Source organism: Elephantulus edwardii, unplaced genomic scaffold (assembly GCF_000299155.1).
Source record: "Elephantulus edwardii isolate Elephantulus edwardi_28Jun2011 unplaced genomic scaffold, EleEdw1.0 scaffold00339, whole genome shotgun sequence".
Taxonomy (NCBI): Eukaryota; Metazoa; Chordata; class Mammalia; order Macroscelidea; family Macroscelididae; genus Elephantulus; species Elephantulus edwardii.
In genome coordinates, this window is record NW_006400089.1 from 946,405 (window position 1) to 955,895 (window position 9,491).

Here is a 9,491-nt window from a genome sequence, read left to right on the forward strand (position 1 = left end):
CTGACATATTTTGGGCATGTTGCAAGGAGGGACTGGTCCTTGGAGAGGGACATCATGTTTGGCAGAGTGGAGGGGCAGCGAAGGAGAGGAAGACCTTTGATGAGATGGATCAATTCTGTGACTAGAGAGGTGGGAATAAGTGTGTTTGAGATGGCTAGGTCGGCACAGGATAGAAGAGTGTACAGCGTTCTTGTACATAGGGTCACTATGAGTCACAAGTGACTTGCTGGCACATAACAACAACAATTTTCCTGCCAAGAAAACAAATAAATCTGTCTTTTAGAGGATGAAACCAAGTTTCTTCTTGAAGGGAAGAATTTTGAAGCTCGGTCTCACATACATGGGCATTTGTCCTGGATGGCCCAGTCCTTGGACAAGGACATCATGCTTGGAATGACAGAGGGACAGTGAAGGTAAGGAAGACTCTGAATGAGATTGATTGACACAGTAACTGGGGCAATGGATGTAGGTGTGTCAGAGCTAGTGAGACTGGCTCAGGACAGGGCAGGCATCAGAGCTGTTGTACATAAGGTACCTGTGAGTCACATGTGACACGACAGCACAAAACAACAACAACATACTGTATTAATATTTTTATTGCAAAATTTTTACATTTTAGCTCTAAAAAACTAACATAGTATGCTTACATAAAAAAAACAAATATGTTATTAAGTGTCATTGATTGGCCTGTGACTGATACAACCCTTGAGTAATAAATAGCTCTGCACCTATCTTGAGCCAATCTCCCTGTTCCTAACACAACTGACCCACTGCCACATTCACTGTGTCAATCTATGTCATCTAGTCTCCCTCTCCTGCACTGATCCTCCACCCTTCTGAGCAAGATGTCCTTCTCCAAGGGCTGGTCTCTCCTAGCAACATGCCCATAGTATGTGCAATGGAAGTTCACAATCCTTGCCTCTGAGGAGCAATTTGGTTTCATCATCTCCTGAACAGATCTGTTTGTTCTTTTGGCAGTACATGGTATGTTCAATATTTTTCTCTAGCCACTCAGCCACCAGAACTCTGTCTTCTCCAGATACCAGTGCTAAGAGGAAGAGAGATAAGACTGGTGTGAGGAACACTCTCACATATGCCAGGGGAACAACTAGGCACTAGGAGACCCAGAGCACTGTTATTTCTCGGAAGAAGAGCAATAAGGAGCAGATGGAAGTGACTGGAGGTCTCAGCCATTATATCAGGGGTTAGTTCGGGCCTCTCTTAAATGCCACAGGATGCGGGGGAGGGGGAAAGGTGCCAATGGGCAGGGCTGGTGGGGGAAGGGATCACTAAATTTATTTTATGAGGAAGTGTCTTTCATGGGCTCTGTTGGGCAAAATGCTTGTCTACCACTTATTACACTAAAATGGAACTTCCAAATTAAGACAGACTAGGAAGAAGAATCAGCCATCCACTTCTGAATTAACAGGCCTCTAAAAACCCTATGAACAATAGATTAGTAGATATAGCACTGGAGGCAGAGCTAATATTTGGAACATGAAATGTAAGAAGTATGATGTAGGAAAATTGGACATTATTTTAAAAGAAATGAAACACAGAAATAGTGACATACTGGTTTTAGTGGCGTAGTGGCAAGAAGCTACATTGCAATAGTGAAGGCACAAGGTTCAAATCTACCAGCTGCTTAATGGGAGGATAGGGATCTCCTCCCTTGTGATTAACTGCCTTTGAAAACCTGCTGGGGGGTCAGCTATGGGTGGGTTCTGACTCAATAATAAAGAATAACAATAATAGGCATTGGTGAGCTGAGATGGATTGGGAAGGTCCATTTTGGATATGATCTATTATGCCAGGAATGAAAAAGTGAGGAAAAAAACCCAATATAGAACACACATATTATGAATTAAATAGTATCTTTCAGAAATACATAAATCCTAATCTGTATGCCTATGGTTATCATTCCATTTGGGAATGGGTTTTCTTTGTTAATTAGACAGGATTGAGTTAATCCCTTTGTTTAAAGAGTTTAAGACATTTTATTTTCAACAGAAATAGAGTAGAATAAGTCTTGTCAATTTGCTTTAAAATAATGGTCGAGGGGGCGGGTAGGGAGAAAAATGTGTAACAATGAATGAATGAAAAAGTCAACTTTTCTGTAAACCTTCATTAAAATAACAATTTTAAAAAATTTAAAAAGAAAATAATGATCAAGTATCAGATTAATTCTTCTCTGAAAGTTGATGAGTCTTCATTTTTCCTTGAGAAAAATTATTTTCCCAAAATAAACTGTTAGGAACTAACAAAATAGAGACTAAGTATAGAAATTAATACATACTTTGGTATATCTTCTACACAAACAACACAATTGTGCAATGAGTTTCAAGAAGGAAGATTTCAAAGAACTTTTTTCATAGAGCAAAATTAGGTAATAGTTTAAATAAAGTATAATGTCATTATTTTATTGAAAATAAAACATGAAAAATTAAACATACCTGCATTTAAATTAAAGAAAAATAATAGCTTATGATATATATATGTGACACTCGTAATGTGCCCTGGGATCATCATAGGGATGGTGTTAACCAGCCCACAGGGCCTGGCGAGACATTTCTATTCACCGTTCCAGAGATATAACTGCCAAACAGATGGCACAGACATAAAACAGACCAGACAATCTCCACAGGAGCTGAAGAGAAGCGTTACTTCCTACAATCCAATTACTCGCTGTCCGTGACCATGACCACCCTGATTCACATGCTGTTGTATCACCTTTTCCATTGCAACATACTTTCACTGAAATTTCCAAACAGTTTGAAGTTTACAGACTGGTTTATACCAAATGCAGTTCACATTAGTTGCTTTCTAATGATACAGGGGGAAGAAGAAATGTCCCATGTCTGATATGCCTCTCTAAGTGCAACTCGTAGCAAGTTTTCCTGTAGACGGAAATTTCAATGGTGAAATTGAGACACAAATGACCTTTAATTCTAAGAGAGATGGGGATCCTTGACCTTATCTTTGTGGCCTTTTTCTTCCACAATTTCATCTATATCCCTCTTACTGAGATTACTGTCCACTAAACAGAAACTAGGCATGAACATTTTCAGTTCCAGTAAGTGTACTGCACAGACATTTATATTAAAGGAATTTAAGTATGTATTGGAAGGAGGTACATTTTTTAAAAGCCCCATGCTTTATCAAAATAGAAGCCTCATTTTTATAAGAAACAAGAAAACGAAAAGCTAATAAAATTATATATAAAGGAATTATAGGGATAACCTTTAGTCTGCTGCTGGTTGGTTCACAAGCTCACGGAGGCTCAGGTTATAACATAACGGGTAAATCTTCCCCCTGGACCTCTGACAGCCTCTTACAGTGTCGCAAAATATTCAGGACCACGTGAAACCTCTTGTCAACTTTCAGAGCCGTGAACTCCTTTATGTCTGTTTCCATTATGAAATAGTGACTTTTGGTATCCTTTATTTCTTCTTCCATAAATCTGTGATAAAAGTTTCTGGCCACAGAACTCAGAGACTTTTTCGGTTGATGCAAGATCTTATATTTACAGGCCACTGCCTTGTTAATTTCTTTAATAATATCATTAATCTGACAATAGGTTAAGCACGATTTCATGTATCCAGGAACACCATTGAACTCGTCAGAAGTTATAAACTGCATTTCTTTAATGTTCCATTGTTCTTTGCGGGGCTTATTTATGGGTGAAGTTTCCACAGCTTTGACTGGTTCATCAGGTTTAACTTCTGACCCCTGATCAAGGTTCTTGCTTTTTGTTACAGGAGGCAAATGGGGGGGAATGTTTTCTTTGAGATGTTGAGCGTCTTTGTAATCTTTTCCAAGAGATTCGCAGAGTTCCTTGAGTGCACTGCTGGTTTGTTCTTGATACTAAATTTCCAATTCCAGTTTATTTAGGAGTTCATTTATGACAATGGTCTCATCTCGAATTTTATTTAGCAGAGTTTTCAAGACAGGTTCTTGGCCACAGATTCTTAATGACAAAGTGTTTTTAATATTACTGATCTTTTCATTAATATAAGAACATAACTGTTCCAGGCCTGAGGAAGCCATGTCTTAAGCTCCAGGTTGCAGAAAGCGGAGACCCAGGTTCCTGCCGTAAGTTGGAGATCGAGTTAATCCCTTTTGAGATTAAGAATAAATAAATAAGCAAGCTTAAGGGGAGGAGATATGAGGCAAGTTAGATGCCAAATCACATGAAGATGACTCAGGAGTAGAAACTCAAGAGATAAGGTGAGTCTACAGAGATAACTCCTAAAAACCTTCCTGTTCTGAGACAGATTCAGGAACCTCATATATGCTAACATATGTAATAAAACTTTTGCTTTTTCCACTCTAACGTCTATCTCTAAGATTGATTTTTCTAGTGAAAGTTGCCAGAATCATGTTTTTCCAGTAACTAGTGTATTTCTCTTGAATTTAGTGACCATGTAAAAAATATATATTATTCATTGGAGATGAATGACCAGACAAACTGTGAGATGAAATAAAAAATATTATATATCAGAAAAATGAAGATCCTTAAAAAAGACAAATATCGAAGTGAGTGTCAGAACAGATTTTGAAACTTGTTCTAGAATTTAGAGAAGATAAAAGGAAGTAATGATAACATAAGAGAGTTGAATGGAGTATTTCAAAAGGTGGATCCAGAAGATAAAATATTAAAATGAAATATGCAAAGACTTGTTGGGTTTAGAAAATTAAAAGGAAGAACATGTTTGGCATTTTTAAGCAGAAAGAAATTAAGACATAATTTAAGCCTCAAGTTGCAGTAGTTGAAGGATTCTGTAGGCTAAATACTGAATGATGCAGGAAGTATTAAAAGAAGATGGACGATATACAAAGAGCCACTATACCAAAAAGAATTGGTTGACATTTAATTATTCTAGGAGGTAGCATATAATCAAGAACCAATGGTGTTGCAATGGGGCTTCAAGATAAAAGACTTGTACAACAATGCTCATATCAGCATTATTCACCATACCAAGGACATGGAAACAACCCAAATGCCCAAGCACAATGGAATGGATTGAGAAATTATGGTATATTCACACAATGGAATACTATGCAACACACAGGAGCAATGATTTGAATATTACTATTTAACATGGAGATACTAGAGAGCATTTTGCTAAGTGAACTGACTTAGTCTCATAAGGACAAATACTATATAAGAACATTATTGTAGAGTGAGGATCCAAGGGGAGGAGGGGCCTAATTATAGGGTCACACAAATTGATGGATGAAGGTAAAGGGAAAGGGAAGGGGAAAATCCAGTGAGAAAACCAATGTATACAAATTTTATGAATTTTGTAAGTAAACCAGTATAAAATTTAAAAAAAAATTAAAAGACAATAGTATTGGGTGACAGCACACTCTGGCAATGGTGCACTCTGGTGTTGGTGCACTCCGGCAATGGCATAGGCAGTCTAATGTGCTGAGGACTGGTGACTGGGCAGCTTAATATCTGGGAACAGACTGAAACCCCTAACTCCCAGCAGTGCCCAAGCCCTGTTCCCCCCATCAGCACCCTCACGCCTGGCACAGCACAATGTCCAGGGACACCACCCCACCACCCTCCAGTGCCCCCGCACTTCCAGCACACCCTAGTGGCCTTGCCATAGCCCTGCACCGCTGGCGGTGCTCCAGGACCACTAGAGACTCCTTCACACAGCACAGAGACCTAACAACAGCTGTGGACAGTATGATCCTGAATCAGCACACAAAGGCACATTGCAGATCCAGCCATAGTCTGAAGCCACCAATCAAGCTGCTGTGGGACTGAACTGCCACGAGAAAGGCTGGTGGGATCCTAATTGGGTTTTCTTGGACACTGCTTATTGTCTGGGAGATTACCCAAGAGTGTGCCCACTGGTGGGAATTTGGCTGAGCTGTCTTGGTCCACGCCAACTGCCCAGGAACGAGAGGGTCAGTCATAATTTGACTGAACTTTTGTGGACACTGCAGACCAGAGAGAGAGGTGAGTGGGTTGGTGGGAATTTGACTTTGTCTTGTTGGGTCCCCTTGGACCCAGGACCCTGCTTGGGAAGGGGCCACTGAACAAGGGTACCTGTTTAAGTGCCACCGGACAGGGACCACTGAGTGAAAACCAATGGGTGGGAAATGGACAGCTGGAAATTGAATAGGGACCACCAATTGTAAGCACACCCAGACAACTTAGGTCTGAGTGAGGTCCCCCCAGTGGTTGAACTGCCTTTGTGATTGCCTGACCCCCATGTATGCCCCACCCCATTTGAATCCACACCTGTGCCTACACATCTGGTTAATCAACCTGCCTTTAATCCAGAGCACCTTGACCTGTCTTACCTACAGGAGGCTGCTCTCACAGGCTCTGAACTGACATTTCCCTGGAGTCAGAAGTTCAGAGAAAAACACAAGTGGGGAAGTTACCCAACTGATCTCTAAAGCATTGTCTTCAGATCAAGAACATATCAATGTCTCAAAGAAAGCAAGCTGTCCCACACAATACACAAGCACAAAGCAAGATGTCACCCCCAAAGAGTGACAGAATATCAATGGATTTCCTGAAGCCAGAAAGTCTAATGGAACTTTCTGGCAAAGAATTGAAAAGAACATGACTGAATATTTTCAATGGATGAAAGACAAACTAGACTAATCACAGGATACTACAAGTAAAAACCAGGAGGAGCCAAAAAAACCAGTCTAGAACAATGTAGAGAAAAGAAAAGAGGCATTAGCGGCACTGGAAAAATAAGAAACCACTATCCAAAATATGAGGTCCAATGTTTCAGATGCTGTCAACGTGATGGAGGGACACATGATCAGAATTGAAGAGATGGAACACAGAGCCAATGAAATAGAAGACAGAATTGTCACCACTGATCTGCTAGAGCAAAAAGCAGACTCAAAAAGGAAGGAAAAAGAAGAAAACCTAAGAATAATGTGGGACACCATCAGGAGAAATAACATGCACATCATTGGAATCTCAGAAAAGGAAGAAGCAAGTAAAGGCACTGAAAAAGTTGTGGAAGAATTACTAGAGGAAAACTTTCCAGGCTTAATGAAGAATGAAAGAATATATATGCGAGAAGCTCAGTGAACACCATATAGACTAGACCCCAAAAGGAAAAAACATCAAGGCATATCATAGCTAAATTTTCCAGAACCAAAGAAAAAGGGAGAATTCTGAAAGCAGCAAGGGAGAAACAAGAGAAACCTATAAGGGAGAACAGATAAGATTAAGTGTCAATTTCCCAGCAGAAACCATGCAAGCAAGAAGAGAGTAGAAGGACATATATCAAACACTCAAAGAACACAACTGTCAACCAAGAATGTTGTACCCAGCAAAATTATCCATTAAATATGAAGGAGAAATCAAGATATTCCCAGAAAACAAAACCTAAGAGAGTTTGTAAAAACAAGACCAGCATTGTAGGAAAGACTCAGAGATGTCCTTCTTACAGAGATACCACAGAAAGCATTATGGATCAAAGTAACTAGCAACAACACCAAAAAGAACTCAACACAATGATAGCAATAAAACCTTGCCTCTCAATAATCACACTGAATGTGAAAGGTTTAAATGCACCACTAAAGAGAAAAAGAGTAGCAGAATGGATAAAAAACCCAAATCCATCAATATGTTGTCTCCAAGAGACACACCTTAAAAATGAAGATAAAGACAGACTAAAAATAAAAGGGTGGGGGAAAAGATACCAAGCAAATGGCAACCAGAAAAAAGCAGGAATAACGATATTAATCTCTGATAAAATAAATCTCAATGTAAAAACCATCACAAAGGACAAGGAAGGTCACTACATAATGCTGAGAGGGTCAACAGAACAAGAGGACATAACAATAATAAATATCTATGCACCAAATGAAAGACCTGCAAAATACATAAAACAAACATTAACAAAACTGAAAAAAGAAATAGACAACACTACTATAGTTCTTAGAGACTTCAATACACCCCTCTCAATAAAAGAGAGAACTACAAGAAAGAATCTCAGCAAAGATACTGAAGAATTAGACCATACAATAAATGAACTTGACCTCATAAATATAGAGTAATGCACCCCCCCCAAAACACAGTATTCCTTCTTCTCCAATGTGCATGGAATGTTCTCCAGAATAGATCACATTCTAGGTCACAAGGGAAGCATCAATGAATTCAAAAACATAGAAATAATACAAAGCATCTTTTCAGACCATAATGTTACAAAATTAGAAATTAAAAATCAGAATATAAAGGAGAAAAAAGCATACATTTGGAAGCTCCTTGCTTGAACACAACTGGGTACTAGAAGAAATACATTTGGAAACTCCTTGCTTGAACACAACTGGGTACTAGAAGAAATAAAAAATGAAATAAAAAAGTTTCATGAAAAAAATGACAATGAAAACACCACTTAGCAAAACCTCTGGGAAACAGCCAAAGCAGTAATCAGAGGTCAATTTATAGCAATAAACAAATACATCAAGAGGCAAGAAAAATTGACCATTGACTCTCTAACTCAGCAAAATCAGCAAATTGAAAAAGAACAGCAAGAAAACCTGACACCCTCTAAAAAAATTGAAATTGTAAAAATTAGAGCTGAAATAAATGAAATAGAAAACAAAAAAACAATTGAAACTATCAACAAAACTAGGAGTTGGTTCTTTGAAAAGGTCAATAAAATTGACAAACCATTAGCAAAATTCACCGAAGAAAGTGAAGACGCAAATAATGTGAATAAGAGATAAATCAGGCAATGTCACAACAGAACTAACTAAAATTAAAAAGCGAACACTAGAGTATTATGAAAAATTATACACAAACAAATGTTAAAACTTAGAGGCAATAGGCAAATACTTAGATGCACAACCTACCTAAACTAATAGAAACTGAAATTGAACATCTGAACAGACTCATTACAAAAGAAGAAATTGAAAAGGTAATACAATTTCCGACCAAAAAAAGCCCTAGACCAGATTGTTTTACAAGTGAATTTTATCAAACATTCAGAGAAAAACTTTCACCAATTCTACATAAATTATTTCAGGAAATAGAGAAAGATGGAATTCTCCCAGATTCATTCTATGAAGGAAACATATCCTTGATACCAAAGCCAGGAAAGGACACCCCAAAAATAGAAAACTACTGGCCAGTATCTCATATGAACATAGATGCAAAAATCCTGAATAAAATACTGGCTAAAAGAATTCAATGATATAGCAAAGAAATAAATCACGATGACCAAGTGGGATTTATAATAGGTATGCAAGGATGGTTCAACATAAGGAATACAATCGATGTAATTCATCACAATAACAAAGCAAAGGAAAAGACCACATGATCCTATCAACTGATGCAGAAAAGGCCTTTGACAAAATCCAACACTCTTTCGTGATTAAAACACTCAACAAAACAGGATTAGAGGGGAATTTCTTCAACACAGTAAAAAGGATTTATGTAAACCCAAGATCCAACATTGTTCTCAATGGAGAGAGGTTAAAGGCATTCCCTTTAAGAA

The 9,491-nt window shown here is 38.3% G+C and overlaps 1 pseudogene; it reads right to left on the reverse strand.

Annotated features, from left to right (window-relative positions):
• Positions 1 to 3,280: 3,280 nt before the first annotated feature.
• Positions 3,281 to 4,047, reverse strand: LOC102848252 (annotated as a pseudogene).
• Positions 4,048 to 9,491: the final 5,444 nt, after the last annotated feature.